This window comes from Galeopterus variegatus, unplaced genomic scaffold (genome assembly GCF_000696425.1).
Source record: "Galeopterus variegatus unplaced genomic scaffold, G_variegatus-3.0.2 Scaffold1818, whole genome shotgun sequence".
Lineage (NCBI taxonomy): Eukaryota > Metazoa > Chordata > Mammalia > Dermoptera > Cynocephalidae > Galeopterus > Galeopterus variegatus.
The window spans coordinates 225993-243376 of NW_007727929.1; positions in this window are offsets into that span (position 1 = coordinate 225993).

Genomic DNA, 17384 nt, shown 5'->3' on the forward strand with positions numbered 1-17384 from the left:
CTGAAGGACAGTGGTCAGAGCTTTGAGCAGGGCATGTAATTGTTCAACCTGCCTAGAAGCAGAGGTGACCAAAATAATGATCCGTGACACTTATTTCAGGGGCAGCCAGATAATGGTTTGCTTGGATTATCAGGGATTTGGAAAGACCATATCGGTAGTATAGTAACAAGGAGTTCTTGGGAGGAAATGTGTGCCTGTAATACACTTGCTCAGCAGGCTAATGAACAAAGTTGTCATGGCAGTAAGGATGGAGATTTCACATGGTCTCAAAGACATGGATTTCCTCTACCAAGAACTATTTATTTGTGACTGCTCCCGAGTCCCCTGCCTGCAAATAGTGGACAATGCTGAGTCCTCAGTATGGCATGGTCCCCCAAGTAAATAGCTAAACGCCTGAGTGGTAGCATTTGTTTTCACTGAAAAGACACTCTGAATATGGATTTGCCTTCCCTGCTCACAATGCATCTGCCACTAGGTCCATCCCTGGGTATGCTGAATGCCTCACTCACTATCGTGATGTCCCATACAACATTACTTTTGTTTTATAGCTTAAGAATCAAGGCATTGGCTTGAAACTTTGGAATTCACTGGTTCACATCCTTGGCGTTCACCCAATACCCAGAAGCAACTAAGCAGATTGACTGGTAGAATGGTTTATTGAAATGGCTGACAACACCTTGCAGACCTGGAAATTTTCCCTATCCAGTGAGATATATTCTTAGAGTTTCTGACCAATTTACAGCTCTCAGAGGCAGAATATATAGGTCTTGGAACTAAAAGGGCAGAAAGAAAATGGTTCTTACTCATTATTATTTCTAATGGTCTACTTGTAAAGTTGTGCTTTCTATCTCTACAATGCTTTGATCTGCTGGTTTGGAGGTCTTAGTTCTTAAAGGAGAAAGTGTCCACCAGGTATACAACAAGGGTTATGTTGACTAAAAATTGTGAATGACAGTTAGTCATTTAGGTTCTTTATACCAGTGAACTAACAGTTAAAAATGGGAGTTACTTTATTGTCTAGGGTGATTGATCCTGTTTATGGAGGACACAATGGGGTGGGAGGAGTTGGAATCCAAGGAATTTTATGGACCCCCTCTTAGTACTTCCATACCAAGAGGACAAAGTTGATGGAAGAATAAAACAACTCAGTATAATCAAGACAGCTAATGTTTCAGACTGCTGGGAATGAAAGTTTGGACTATTCTTTTAAGTAAAGAGCCATCATCAGCTAAAATTTTGGCTAAGAGCATAGGCAGCTTGGAACCACCAGTTACAGAATTGAGGACCACAGTAGCTCTGCACGTCGTCTTTCTTGCATTGTTATGTATATATTTACCAATTTCTTTCTTTCCCCCTCTTTATACTAAAAGTGTTGGTGGTGGACACCATATAATTTAGTCTATAAATTACAGGATGGGAATGTAACTGAACTAAAAGAGGAATGCACATCATCCAGAGATGGATTCAATTACTGATAAGGCTTCAGGTTTCCTGGATTTTGGAGAGGATGAGCATGTCATGATTTGTGTGAGGAATAGTTGGATCACATTCAGCAGAAAAATGATGCTGTCTCATTGTTCTCAAGTTTAAATACCTGTGTAAGTTTGTGTCTGAATGTTGAATATCCAAAGGGGCAGACAACTCCAGATATTGTTGAATCTCAGCACCATTCCTACCCATGTAGCCCCTCATCATATGCAGGATCTGGTTTATAGAACAGATTCGGCCAGTGACTGACTCTCATCCAAGATCTGGAAGGTGAAAGGAAAAGATAAATCATTATCCTCTGGCGGCAGCTCCTGGCAAACAGGAGACATGAAATTTGCAGTGGCTTCCTGATGGACCCCTGCAAAACACCTGCTTCTGTGCTGAGGGCCACAGAGTCCATCCACATCAACTTCCCTGCTTGTCTGCCCTTCCTGAGTTCCTGAAAATCAGAAGTGAGTCTTTTGGCCTTTTCTCCCCCAGTCCTTCCAAAAGTTTGTAAGCATTTAATTTACTATCTTAATTCTCATCCTGCTTAAAATAGCTGGCATGACTTCTCGTCTTCTCCCCAACTGCTGATAAAAACCCATTTTCACTTTTTTCTCCACGATACCTATTCTGTTTTTATCCCTGGGAGACATGATTTAGGCATGGCTATGTTTGGTAACTACTTGCTATATAACAAACCACCTCAAATCTAGTGCCATAAAACAACAATCATTTTATTAGGCTCAAATATTCCATGGGTCAAGAATTTTGACATGACACACCACTGTGGCTTGTCTGTACTGAGTAACATCTTGTCCTATCTGGGAGACGCACAAGCTAGAGGTGACTACACAGGTGGGGACTGAGATCATCTGAAGGCTTGTTCACTCACGTGTTTGGCACCTGGGCTGGGAGGACTTGAAGGCACTGTTACTGGCTGGAGTGTGCACAAATGATCTTTCCAGGTGGCTTAGCTCTGTCACAGCATGGCAGCCAGTGTCAATTCCCCTGAACTGAGTTAGTTTATTGCAGTCACAAGCCCTGTCAGATTAAAGGGGAGGAGCATCGATCTTCAAATCTTAATGGTAGGAACATCTAAGAATTTGGGGGCTATGTTTGGAACTTTAATACCTTCTGGTTGAGAAGTCAGAACTAATGTAATTATGGTTATAGTTCCTCCTACCTGAACACACTTTTGTCATGTGGTCTCAAAATAAACTCTTTCTCCACAGAGTCCTGACGTGACATCATGTAGAATAATGGTTAAGCATGCTGATGATGAAGCCAGCATCTCAGTTCAAACCCCAACTCTACTGCATGCCAGCTAAGTGACCACAACTCCTTACTCTTTCTGTACTTGAGTGTCTCCATTTATAAGAGGATGACAGTGATACCTACCTCAGAAGCTTGGTTTAAGACTTGTAGTGGGTTGAATGGTGCCCCCCAACAAAAGATACTGACCACCTAGAACCTGGCATAGGGCCTTATTTGGAAAAAGAGTATTTGCAAATGTAATTAAGATAAGAATCTCAAGATGAGATCATTCTGGATTAGTGTGTACCCTAAATCCAGTGTCTTTATAAAAGAACAATTGTGATTGACTTATAATTAGTGCTATATGAGCATTAGCTATCTTTATTTAAAATATCTCCCCTGGGCCGAGCCCGTGGCACACTCGGGAGAGTGCGGCTCTGGGAGCACAGCGATGCTCCCCCGCGGGTTCTGATCCTATATAGGAATGGCCAGTGCACTCACTGGCTGAGCGCGGTGTGGGCGACACCACACCAAGGGTTGCAATCCCCTTACCGGTCACGAAAAAGACAAAATAAAATAAAATAAAATAAAATATCTCCCCTACCCAGCACTATCAATCCCATGACTTTGTTTCATAGTTCCTATCATTAGTTTGAATTTTCTTATTTGTTTCCTTATTTACTGTCTGCCTTCCAATACTAGAATGCAAGCACCTTGGTAGTAGCATCCATGGCTGTCTTTTTCACTGTTGTGTCCCCAGTTCTGAAAACACAGTAGTAGATATTAGATAATCACTATGTACTGAATAAATGAATAACCATATGAATCTGAAAAAAAAAGTCAATGAAAAAATGAGTGCTAAACTACATGGTCAAGCAGTATTTCAAAAGGGAAGTTCATGATGGAATAGTTTAAAGGGTTTTATGAAAAATATTGAAATTGATATGGAATTTAAGGAAGGAGTGAGAGTCAACATGAGGAAATTATACTGAAGGCTGGAAAAAAGTCCTATTCATCTTTATATCTCTTCTTATCATATGAGTATCTGGAACATAAAAAATGCCCCATAATGTACTTTTTAATTCAACTGAATTTAAGAAGGTGTGCATTCAGGAAGGGAGTATAATTACCAATGGATTCCATGAGTAATAAACATCTAAGTGAAACATTCTAAGTGAATCTTCTTCTACAACTGACTTACTACTGATTCCATTTTATTGAGAAGGAGCTTCCATTCTCTTGGAAATATTGCCAGTAGGAAGAGAAACCCCTAATCAGTACCAAAACCAATGCCTATTCCAATTTTGTTGTTAGGAAGACAGATTCCTCTTCCAGCATTTCTAATCCCGGCTTATGAAACTAATGATTCTTTAGTTGGCCTGCCCATCACGTCTATTCTCTTTTCTCTGCATCTGAATGAATCTCCCCTTAAGTAAATCAGACAGTTTATTTTTTCTTTATTTTTAATAGTTCTTCCTCTTGGCTGCACATATGGTTATTGCTTCATAAAGAAAATCAAACCAAATATCAACTCTTTTTATATTTTCTGTGGCTCTGAGATATTCATTTTCAAAAACTATTTCTTTTTATTAATAGGCAAAGTGAATTAAACTGATTTTCCAACCAAATTTCTAAGCATTTTGCTACACATCTAATTCAAATCTTCCTTTATTGTTATGACAGACCAGCAGACCATTTTCCTTTTTTATCTCAGTTGTGTAATGACCCATATGAATAAAACTACTTTAAAAAGATGCTATGACAAGTAATCAGAATTGTAAACAACCTTAATCAACATACACTGAATAACTCTCCAGAAAAGGCAAGCATCTTCCAGAAACATCATAGCAAAAGGAAATAACAGAAAGGAGATCTTAAAGTGTATAATCCAATAAATAATTTTGCTTCCTGAATACCTCTTCTCTATTTTGTTTTGTATCTGATGAAAAAATGTTGGATTTTAATGAAAATACTGCTTCTAACTAATTTAAATATAAGCTCTTTATTTTCCAGTAGCCTATTTTTCACCTAAGTTTCATCATCTGTAAAATGGAGATAGTTATGGTGTTGTATCCCGGGTTAATTCACTGATATATAGTTGTTTAGATTTTGTTGTGTTTTGTTTTATCTGATTCCTTGGCACTGTAATGAACCTGCAATATTTACTAGAGGAAAGTGCATAGTCATGGCATCTAAAAAGTGGACTAAACTAATAATTTATTTTAATTCTTTCACAGGGCACTAGACCCAAGCTTATCTAAATGGGAAAGAAAATAAAATATCTGAACTTTATAAAATTCTGTACTGAGGGTCATCCTTGAGAGCTGCTCTGAAGAGCATGAGACAGAGAGATGGAAACAGACCAGGCAAAGTTGCTCCTTTAATTTATCCTCTGAGTGATGTTCACAAAGGGCCAAGGCAGATCTGCTCAGGTGTCTTGTGCCAGGCTGGGTTATATGACTACTCCTATTCAACAGAGGAGTCTCATGAAGCTCACATCTTTCATAAGCTCTGAGCTTTATTCTCTTGGGGCCTTTGTACATTATTCCCTGGTTCTGAAATTAAAGTAGGTACCCAGAGATCCATATTTCTTTCGTCTACCACTGGAGTATCACTTAGTTGAGTCCTGTATTGTTTATTTAGATGGAGGCAATGGGAATAGAAAACTCAGTATACCATCATCTAGTCTCAGATTTAATTGACAAAGCCTCTTTTGGATGGAACTGCACCTGCTCGGTGTAATTGTAAATGGCCACTTACCTCTTGGAACTGACTCATTTCTAGTCTGCTTTTTCTATGTCTCTCATAATAGAACAGTAAACAATTCAAGGGAAGGGTTATTTGTTCTCTTTTGCTTCCTTGTTGCTTTACCTAGCATCTCCCAACACACACCTACAGTTCTATTTAAATAACAATTATCCCACACTGAGTCAGAGCAAATAACAAAGCTTACTGCAGCTTCATTTCAAGCGCCAGCGAGCGGGGAAGGTCAAAAACTGGGGGGGGGGGACTAAAAAAACAAGTAACTCAGCCTCTCTCAAACTCCAATAACAAGTTGTATGACCCAATGGCGGAAATAATGCCTGCGATATTATTTGTCACTTCCAACTATTAATTTGCACCTTTGTCTTAATTTGGAGGCAGATCTATATACTCTAGGCAGTCATCATATAGCAGTAAAGGAGTGTTTACAAGGTAGTAAACTCACTTTCAAAAACTTTGCCTAAACAAACTCATTTAATGCTTACAACAACCCCATGGGGTAGATACTATAACTATGTTCATCTTACACATGAGAAAACTGATATGTGTAGAGGTTAGGAACTTGTCCAAAGTCTCACAGCTAAGAAGGGGATCAGAGAGATTTGATCCCAGGTAGTTTAGCTCCAAAACCCCGAACTCTTAGCAACCAGGTTCTAGCAGCACCTGCTTAATAAAATATAAATCAAAGAAATATGTTTTGAAGTTTCTTTCAATTACATTCCCTAATAATTATGTCAATTTAAATTTAGAGAGTAGGTCTAAAAAGAAGTTGTGATGTAGGAAATTCTCCTGGCCATGTAGAAAGAAGAGGAAAACCAGTCTTTTGTCTCCCTGCAGGAATGTAGAGAGATGGAGACAAAATTGAAAGAACAGTTGTGCCACTCGTATTTTAGTCTCCCCATTTTGGGGCTGAAGTCTTAGATGGGGAGGCAGGTTAGAGAAGATGTGGGTAGAGCTGATCACAGGGGGAATTTGCCCTACCTCCAGATAGGAACTTTGGGAGATGAATCTTAGGATCCCCTTGCAGTAACCTGAGGAAACTGCATGGGGGCATAGACTGAGAGAGATGATCTAGTGCTCTCAGATCATGGAAGAACTCTGAAGTTCTCAGAGGTTCTCCTAAGGCTCACGTTGAGGCTGCTGAGAGTATGACTGGGTCAAACTTAACAGAAGGGCTGACCCTTTAATAAAAGCCAAAACTGCAGGTGAACTACCTGAGTCTGGGTCAAAATAGCAGTTAGGTGGTTGTTGCTGGTCCGTGGGGGTCTGCAGCACCGACGAGAATGAAGATGAGGCTGAATTGTCAGCAGAGATCACCAGGATCCAATTAAGCTGAGCAAAAACAATGAGGAGTTATACAAACTGCAGCAAATGCCAGCAATATATCTACAGAGAGGATCATAACGTCCACACCCCAGTAACACAGCTAGAGACCGGTGAGACAACAGACCTTATACTTTTTTTATTTTTGGCCAATTTTTTAATTGGAAAAATTAAAGTGAGGTTTTTTAAAGCCTCATAAGTTGCACGCAAATGTCACCTTGAAGTAGCTGCAAGTAACTGGAAGAGAGGCCAATCTGGGGAAAAAAAAGAGAGATATTTTAAAGACACTGAATTACCTAAAGAGACTTTTTAAAAATTATTTCATTATTGCCTGATTTTATTAAAATTAAAGTTTTAATTTCTACTACTATTGAAGTGTAACTCATGAGGGAGATCAATACATGGGAAAAATGCCTATCTTTTCTTTATCTTGACAGTATTTTAAATTTTGATTTGACTGCAAAGTTTTCTTCAAAACATGCAAGGCTCTGCACAGAACTTTATTCTGTGAACAGAATGTACTGTAGTCACTTTTAAACCTTTTTTTTAAAGGGTAAACATTAGTTTAGAAATTAGTTCCTACTAGAGGTTGAAAGGATTCCAATTATCTTCAACCTGCTTGAAAGAGTCTTATTAAAGATTTGGGAAAATTCCCTAGAATATTAAATAAATGCTAAGCTTACCACATCTGACAAAACCTCTAATCTTTTAGGGGTTAAACCATTGCTGAAACTTAATTAATCTTATTATTATATAGTGATTATCTATTGATGCATAATAAACTATCCTAAAGCATAATAGGTTAAATAACAATGATTTATTTGCTCATGATTCTGCAATTTGAGCTGGGCTCAGCTGGGTGGATCTTCTGCTGTTCTTAACTGTGTTTATTCATGTGGCTGCAGATACCTGTTGGCTCAACTGAGCCTGAGATGCAAAATCCAGGCCGCATCCAAGTGTCTAGGCACTTGATGTTGGATGTTGGCAGGAATTCTCCTTTTATGCAGTCCATCATTGTTCAATAGTCCAGCCTGAGCTTCTGAACATTGTGCAAAGAGTGTTCCAAGAGAACTAAGGGGGAAATGTCAAAGCCTCTTGAAACCTGGGATCTCTACAACTGGAATAAGGTTACTTTCTCCATATTCTACTGCCACAGCAAGTCAGGGGGCCACTTGATATATGAGGCTAGCAAAAGAAACTCCACCACTTTACAAAAGGAGCAACAAAGTATCATGTGCATGTTTTTTCTGTCTGCCATACATGCCTCTCACCTGCTCATGGTTCTATGGTTTCTTTGACATTTAATGTATATTTTAAGCTCCATAAGACATTATTGCTGTTAAGTTTTATATGTTCACTTTTTATTTATATTTAATCACATATTTACTTTCTATATTATTCTTCATTCTTCCTTTTAAAACAAAAATCCAGATGAGATCATTTTTCTTCTGCTTGAAGGACTCCCTCAATATGTCCTTTACTATGGGTCTGCTGTGGATTAATTATCTTAGTTTTGTTTCAAAATGCTTATATTTTACCTTCTTTTTTGAAACATATTTTCCTGGCTTGGCAGTTGTTTTCTTTCAGCACTTCAATGGTATATTTCCATTAACTTTTGACTTCCATTATTGTGAGTGAGAAGACAGATGACAGTCTTATTTCTGCTCCCTTCTGTGTTCTTTCAGGATTGAGAGTAATAATGACATTCCATTGTAATGGCCCTGCTTCTTGACCCTTCATACTGCCCACACTTTTGTAAATCGAACTTTTATTAAATTTGTCATAGTTAGCCAGTTTGAATGTGCTCTTTTCTAACACGACTGATATGTTGGTACATGTCTTAGCATTGCAAATACAAAGTGAGCCAAAAAGATGAACTGTCTTTCATTCTCCAGGGTCCTGGCCAATGCTGTATCATATAAAGTCAAGTAAAGCAAAAGAGCTTACATTTTAATGAAGGAGGCATAAAAAAAAAAAAGGATACACAAAATCCACAGTAATTTAAAATAAGTGCTAAGAACAAAAAAATAATAATGAAGAATAGACAAAAGTTAGAAACTGCAGGAACAGGTGTTTTGAAACTTTAAAATATTCATATAAGCCATATTAGTCTGTCCTGGCTTCTGTAACAGAATATGGGTGGCTTATAAACAACAGAAATTTATCTCACATTTCTGAAAGCTGGAAGTCCAACATCAATGTGCTGGCAGATTCAGTGTCTGGCAAGACAGTTTGTAGATGTCTGTCTTCTCATCATAACCTCATATGGTAGAAGGAGTGAGGGAGATTCACGTGCCTTTTATGAGGGCACTCATCCCATTCATGAGAGCTCTGCCCTCATGAACTCATCCCCTTCCAAAGGCCCCACCTCCAAATGCCATCACATTGGTGTTTAGGATTTCAACATACGAATTTGGGGGGTGGGGCACAAAAGGTCTGTAGCAGCTAGAATTTAAAATCTTTGAGGAGGGAACTTTGTCTGGTCCCATGCTATATCCTTAGCTCTAAGAACAGTGCCTGACACATAGTAAGCAGGTCCTCAATAAATATCTGTTAAATGAATAAATCAATACATGTACAAATGCATTTATGCATTCATTTAGCTCATACAAAGTGCCTACTGTGCCAGACACTCAGGATAATATAAAATGACAAAGTTCTTGCCTGTATGAATTTGAATAATATCCTTTGCATCAAATAGTATTATAATTTTCCTGGCATGCACTTCATTTTCTGAACTTTTTATTCCTAGTACCTGCTGTGGCCCTCTACCTATAACAAAATAACCAATTAAATTATTCCAGAATCTTGCTGGCTAATGACCAAACTGATTTTAACAATAACATCAGTTTTATTGACTTACAGGTACAAGAAGTCAGTATAAATTTAGTTCAGGATCTGGCTGAATACAGGCTCTCAATAAGCATTACCTATGGGTCTCTTTCCTTTTTTTTTTTTGTTTGTTTGTTTGTTTTGTTTTGTTCTGGGCACTCTTTAACCCTCTTCCTTGATGTTAGTTTAATTTTCAGCTGCTCTTTGCCCATAAGTGATAGAAATTTGCTCATGTACCACCTCAGGGTTACAGCCTCCAACTTTGCAAATGTCTGCAGAAAAAAAAAAAAAGCTTCTTGCTAGGAGTTTCAGCAAAAGTCTTTAGTGTGTCTTTCATTTGGCCCATATTGCCTATCTTTGAACTAATGATTATGGTAAGAAAGAGAGATGGGAATCTCTGATTGGCCATGTCTGAGTCATATATCACCTCTGAAGTCAGTAGTGAGGTCCATACTACCTAAATTACTTGGACTTAGAGAAAGTCCTAAGAATTTGGGTTTGTATGACAAAAAGGAAGAATTCATGCTTATCAAACTAAAGTACAGATGTGCCATACACGACATTAAAAAGCTTTATATTTTATATAGTGATATTATAGCTAAAGCTACTAATTTGAACTTATTGGGAGACGGAAATTTTGACTAAATTAGTAGAAACATTTTAAAAAATTGTTTCTTTTTAATGAATTTAACAGAACAAATTCACTAGGCATTGCTTCCACTTCTTTGAGGCTAATTGCTATAAAGAATACATGGAAAGAGTTTGTGATTAGCATATTCTTTATTTCTATAAAAGATACTTCTAAAGTATTTGAGAATACTTAATGTAGCTCTTTAATTGGTTTTAAATACTTTACTGCAATTCTTCTTACACTATTAATTTACTTGGACAGATTATCACAGATTTTGAATTAATGAGGTTTTAGTCTATGGCCATACCACCCTGAATGTACCCGATCTTGTCTTGAATTAATGAGATTTTTAGTACATATGGAAATGGCAGTTGTCCAGTTGGCTTTAAATAATCTTCAAATTGTAGTGTCCCCTCTGCAACACTGGGATAGTTGTGCAAATGTTTGCTGAATCTTTTTATAGAAAAAGTATTTAAATATTATCCCATTTATTTAAGTTGTGTTAATTTAGTTTGACACAGACTTTTTTTTTTTTATCAAAACAAAGTGGATCTTGCCTATTTTAGATCTCTTTAACTAAAGGATTTCCTTACTCTCTCTTGGAATAGTGTGTCTCTAAATGTGGTCTATAGAAGTGCCACTAAGTGTGGTCCCTGGACTACTAGAGATATGCAGAAAACCAAATAGTAATTAGATAATTTTACAATACCCAAGTGCAAGTTCAGAGAATTAATCTTATTTAACATGGTATAAACCAGTTTGGGTATTCTTGAACTTGCAGAATGAGTCACGAATGCCCATGAGCTGCATCTGAGTAATGCAAAAGTGAACCACATATCATGTACAAAGGATTAAAAAAAAAATTGGTCTCTTATCCTAGATAATTTGAAAAGAATAATTGTGCCAATAAATTGATAGAATCAGAAAGTTACCAAGGCAGTGAAGAATTACTTAGCCCAAATGTTGAAAAAGATAACATTATCTAAGGCCTCAAATGATCTCTACAATTTTTTTTACGTGGAGTATTTGGAACTTAAGCAAAATCACAAAGGCATATGAGGAACAAGACAGTGTGATTAAAGATCAAAATAAGTAATGTAACTGGAGTCTCAGAAGGAGAGGGGCAAGATAATGAGGCTGAGCAGTATTTGAAAAGTAAATGGCTGAGATATTTTCCAAATTGACCAAAGATTTCAAGCCACAGTTTCAAGAAGTACGAGGAATCTTAAGCCAGATAAATACAAAGAAAACCACACTAAGGCACATCACAGTCAAATTGCTGAAAACCAAAGAAATTAGAAAATCTTGAAAGCATTTGGAAAAAATAATGTTGCCTTCTAAGAGCAACAATTAGAATAACAGCTGATTTCTCAACAGAAACAATGGATAAAGAAAGCAAATAAAATGAAATTTCAACCTGGAGAAAAACAACTTAAAAATTCTATACTAGGTGGAAATATTCTTTAAAGATAACAGTGAAATAAGGAATTTTTCAGACAAACAAAAACTGGGAGAATTTATTACCATTATATGACCCCACAGAAAATACAAATATTTTGCTAGCAAAATAAAAATGATAGTTAGAAGCTTCGGGTCGCAGGAAGTTATGAAATGCAATGTGAAAACAAACATGTGGATAAGTTTAAGTAAATTGTAATGATGTAAAACAATAGAATATCTTAAGGGGGTTGAAATGCATAGAGAATTAAAATAGCAACAAATGCCCGCTTGGGAAGCGCGGCGGCGCTCCCGCCGAGGGTTCGGATCCCACATACAGACCGGCCGCTCACTGGCTGAGCAAGGTGCGGGAGCAACACTGAGGGTTGCGATCCCGTTGCTGGTCCCGGTCCGGTACGGGCGCAACACTGAGGGTTGCGATCCGATGCCGGTCACGAAAAAAAAAAATAGCAACAAGTATGTTGCATCAGTTGAGAGGAGATGTTGGAAGGCTGTAGCATGTCCAAAACAAACGAACAAACAAACAAACCCTCACATTAAAATTTGATGAGTCTAGGGCACTGGTTCTTAACCAAAGGTGATTTTCACCTCCTGGAGTCATTCTGGGGGGATAAGACTGGTTTCTAAAGAGTAGAAACCAAAGAATACTACTAAAATCTTACAATGCCTAGGAAAGTTTCTCTCATAACAAAGGATTATCTAGTCTAAATTGCCAATAGTGCTAAGATTAAGAAATCCTGATCTAGATTCATCACTAAAGGATAGAACACAAGTATGAAAATCAAGCTAATAGGCAGGGGAAAAATAATAAATATAATAAATTCAAGTGGAAGCAAAAAAAAAATAGAAAAAAGGAAGGAAGAGCAAGTGGAACAAAGAGAAAGCAAATCATATGATAGTAAATTTAAAATCAATTCTATCAATAATGCCTTAAATATAAATGAACAACTACAATTTGAAAGTAATAACTACATTACTCTAAATAAGCAATTATGGGTCACTTATAATAAGTAAACCTTAAAATAAAATCAATGCATAAAAATGCAAAAGGATTTAAAATTAAAAACTTTGAATATATTTCTTGAAAAACGAATAAATGAACCCCCCCCCACAATTTCTGCAGTTTCCTATTGCTTTCTAGAAATATTTGTGCATAGTGTTTTTCTCACTCTCATCGGGATGTTATTCAAATTTTTGCATTATGAAAATCAGTAGTAACCGGAGACTCAATTTTGTGGTGGATTATTGTCTTCATATCTCATTAGACCGTGAACTTTATGAGGGCAGAAATGTGGGTCTGCATTTTATTTTCCTGCTATAAACACAGAATCTGTCATAGTGTCCAGCATACAGCAAGTATTCTATATATAAAATAAATTGATAATGTTTGTGGCATTTCTTTACAGCATTCCTTTAATTCAACACTTCTGAAACTTTTTCGTCTCAGACCCTTGTACTTCATTAAAAATCACTGAGGATTCCAAAGAGCTTGTGTTGTCAATTATATCTATCAATAATTAACATATTAGAGATTAAAACTGAGAAAAAAAATTTAAACCTTGATTTATTAACTCGTTTTATAAAACTTTTATGTTTTAGCATAAATTACACATCTTAATAAAAATAGCTATATTTTCAAAAAAATTAATGAGAATAATGGTATTGTTTACATTTTTTGCAAATTTCTTTAATGTCTGATTTAACAGAATACAGTTGGATTCTTACATCTTATGCATTCAATCTATTGCAATATGTTACTTGGGTTGAAGTTTATAAAGAAAATTCAGTCTCACAAGGACATATAGTTTAAAAAGTGGAGAACATTTTAATAGGCTTTTGAGAAAATGGTGGATATTATTTTTGATGTTATACCAAAACCTGACAAGTAGTATTTTCTTAAAGGTTCGTTGAAATATGCAGTAGGAAAACATACAGATTGCCTCTTCTTACTCTGTTACATTAAAGTCCATAGATCTATTTTGCATTTTAAATGGACTTTTTATGTATGGATGATTATCTAACACTACACATTGGTCGTTTGAAAAATATCAGTTCTCTGAGTTATATAGATCTTCCAAATTCTGACATGTTTCACTGTATAATATTTTAAAAATTACATTTATTAATATAAGAACCATTTCCATCAGAAAATATTGGGAAGCAGTTGAGCTCATGATGTTAGGCACCAGTTTCAAAAATTCTAATTTTCATTTGAAAGCTCAAGTTTTATCATCGTCAACATTTATTGTCAGTTGTTTTCTTTGAGGAAGGAGGCTCACTTCATTCATGCTGAGAAATGTCTGCCAGACACTGAGAAGTCTGAATAATAATAGTTTGTCCGTCATTTTTTTAAAGTAAAAATGTTGCTCTATGAAAAAAAAAAAAGGCAGCTACTTCAGCTCATAACTCAACCAACCACAGAAGTACTTTTCCTTGAGATAACTGTTTTACTTTCATAGACAGAAATGTTTAATGCATATTTCCAATTTTGTCAAACAGAAGATTAAAAGATGTACTCGAGGACCAGGCTTTAATAAAATTAGAAATTTTTACTGCTTTTTCAGGGACATTCTTAACTAAAACTGACTCTTTTATTTATTCATTTTTTTCCTTTGAGTGTATGGCAATGAAGAATACAGTTACTAGCTAATATAGTTTGTTGATGTGGCCATAGTTTCTGCTAAAGAACCAGCAATTTTACTCACCATTGCTTTTGTACCATCAGTAAAAATACAAACACAATGCGAAAGGCAAATAATGTCTTTCTATTATTATGAAAATGGTTTCGCCTCATGAATTTTCTGAAAGGGAGAGTCTCAGGAACTCCCAGAGGTCTCATGAACTACACTTTGAGAAACATTGCTTTACATATCCATATCCAATGTGCTGTGGATTGAACGTCCCCCCAAAGCTCATTGAAGCTTGATCCCCATTGTAGCAATGTTAAGAGGGTGGGAAATTCCATTATGGTCTTTGAGAGGTGTGGTCTTTAAGAGGTGATTAGATTGTGAAGATGGACCTTCTGAGAGGTTTAATCCATTCATGGAGTATAATGGATGTGCTTCTGATGGCTTTATAAGGAGATTTAGTGAGAAGGTTAAGTCTCCCTCTTGCTCAGCCCATTCTTGCCATGTGACACCCTATTCTCAACTAAGAAGACAGTTCCCATAAGAAGAAGGTTTTCACCAGATGCCCCGCTGGACCTTGAACTTCTCAGCCTCTGAACTTTAAGAAATAAATTTTTTCTTTAAAAATTACCCAGTTTCAGGTGTTCTGTTTTAAGCAACAGAAATGGGCCAATACACAATGTTACCATCAAACTGGTTACTTGTCCTCCTAAGCTCCTTGCCTCTATGTGTGGCAATGTCTTCATTAACAGTGCTCCTTTCTCTCAGCTCTGCCTTTTTCAATGTGGTCTTAGCCTTCCCAAGGTGTAAAGCATTGGCTGATCCTAACAACAAATTTGATCACTTCTACTCTGAGTCCTGACACTATTTTGAACATGTCTTGTGGTATAATTTCACACTGTATGGTCTCTACTTGTGCCATCACTACTGTGCTCTGAACTTCCTTAAGGGAGACTCTTATGCTATTTATGTTTAAAATCTACTTAGTGCCTACAAAAAGATTCTGGACATGTTATATACCGCAAATAAATATTTATTACATTGAAATGAATTAAATATAACTTTATTAAAACTCATGAAATTATCTTCAGGAAAGTTGATTGATTTTAAATACCTGCTTTTGCTTTATTTTAGAAACAAGTAGTACTGTGTCCCAACTCTAGTTCTCCCAACTATCGTATACAATATTTTTATTTAATCTATGAAATGGATTTAATCACTGTGTAGTAAAGAATTGGCCCTTGCCCAAGGAGAGGTCTGGCCTTTGTCCCTGGCTCCTGGAAGGTAACCTCTAAATCCTTGGAATTTCCCAAGCAACACCAGATGGTATATCAATCAATCAATTATGCCTTCCTAATGAAGTCCCAGTAAAAACTCTGGCCACTGAGGCTCAGGCGAGCTCCCTAGATTGGTGACACTCATGCGTGTTTGTCATGAATCAATGGAAGGAGGGTAAAGTGTCCTGGGGACAATAAACTCTTCATGTTTGGAAATTTCCTAGACTCCATGCTAAACATTTCTTTTGGGTCATTCTAATTTGTATTTTTTCTCTTAATAAACCATATCTGTGAGTATAATAGTTTTCAGTGAGTTCAAATCTAAGGTTTGAATTATCAAATCTAAGGTTGGTTTGAGTTCCTGAACTTGGAGTTGGTGTCAGAAGTGATGGTGATCTTGTGTGGACTTTCCCCCTAACTTTGTAGGTAGACCATAACTCCTTCTAGTTGGGGTTGGAAATGTCAAGCAGGCTTGGAAGTCTGACGGACCATGACCTAAACCTCACAGTTGGCTTAACTTTGGAAATGCACAAATTTGTTGTTAGGATTAATTCCTTTATTCTACAAATGTTTGGACAAGCCATATAGTAGGTGTGGTATGTAGCATTGGAAATATAGCATTGTCTGCCCTCAGACAGCATATAACCCAGGATTAATAAGGTCAGTTATATAAAGCTGTATAGAAACTGGCATAACTCTTGGTACACAGTGAAGTTAAAAGAAATATTAATTCCTTTTGAACAAATTACACTCAGGTGGAGATGTGAAGCAAGGAATTTGAAATGAAAGTTTGGAGAGTGGTAAAATAGTTTGCAGTATGAATAGAAAAATGAGAGTCATCAGCTTCTAGATGGTATTTGAACCCATGGTTATGGATGAAGTAATTTAGGAAGGATTTTAGACAGAACCCTACACTCAAGAGACATAAGGTCTTTTCAGGCTAAAGGAAAAAAAAAAAAAAAAAGATCCTACATAAGAATAGGGAGATTTTTGCACACCTGTTTCTCACCTGTAACTTAAGGAATGTAGTTGAAACATAAAATCTCAAATCATAAAAATAACTGTTTATTCCCAAATGGCTAGGTAAAGGAAACCCAAAGCTGATTTTTTTCCCTAAAATTTGCAGTAAGTATAGGAAAAACACGTATACAGAAAGAGAACTCTCCACAAAGAGTTAATAGGGAGTTTCATCTTTTTATTCTTATAGGCCGTAAACCTCTGGATTATAACATGTCACAGCCACATTTCTACCTGTGGACCCAGTAATCTTCTGGAGTGAATACAAAGTTACTTGTAACATTTGAAACAGGCATGTTAGCAAGAATAAATTTTCTGAATTTTTCAAGAGCATTTTTGCTTTGAAAGCACTTCAGCATCTATTTCGGATCGCTTTAAAAAATGTCATGCACAAAAATAAAAGAAATTATCATATGTTTCATACCCAACCTGCATACAATAAAAAGTAAGGCTGGAGAAAGGGAGTCATGAGCAAAATTGACTTTTGCAAATGACTTCATGACTGGGAAAAAATTTAACTGAACCTGTGTTGTTCACTCTGGTTTCTTAGCACCCAAATTACAAAAGCTTCTAATAGATCTTTAGAGATTCTTATGCTGTGGAGAGAGCTAGCAAGGTTTTGTTTCTCAAGACGATAAAGATGCTTTCCCAGTGATTGCTGGAGAACATAGATAATTGACTAGCATGACTAAAGTGTGGTGGTATTCTTTCCTTCTTCCCTTCATTTGT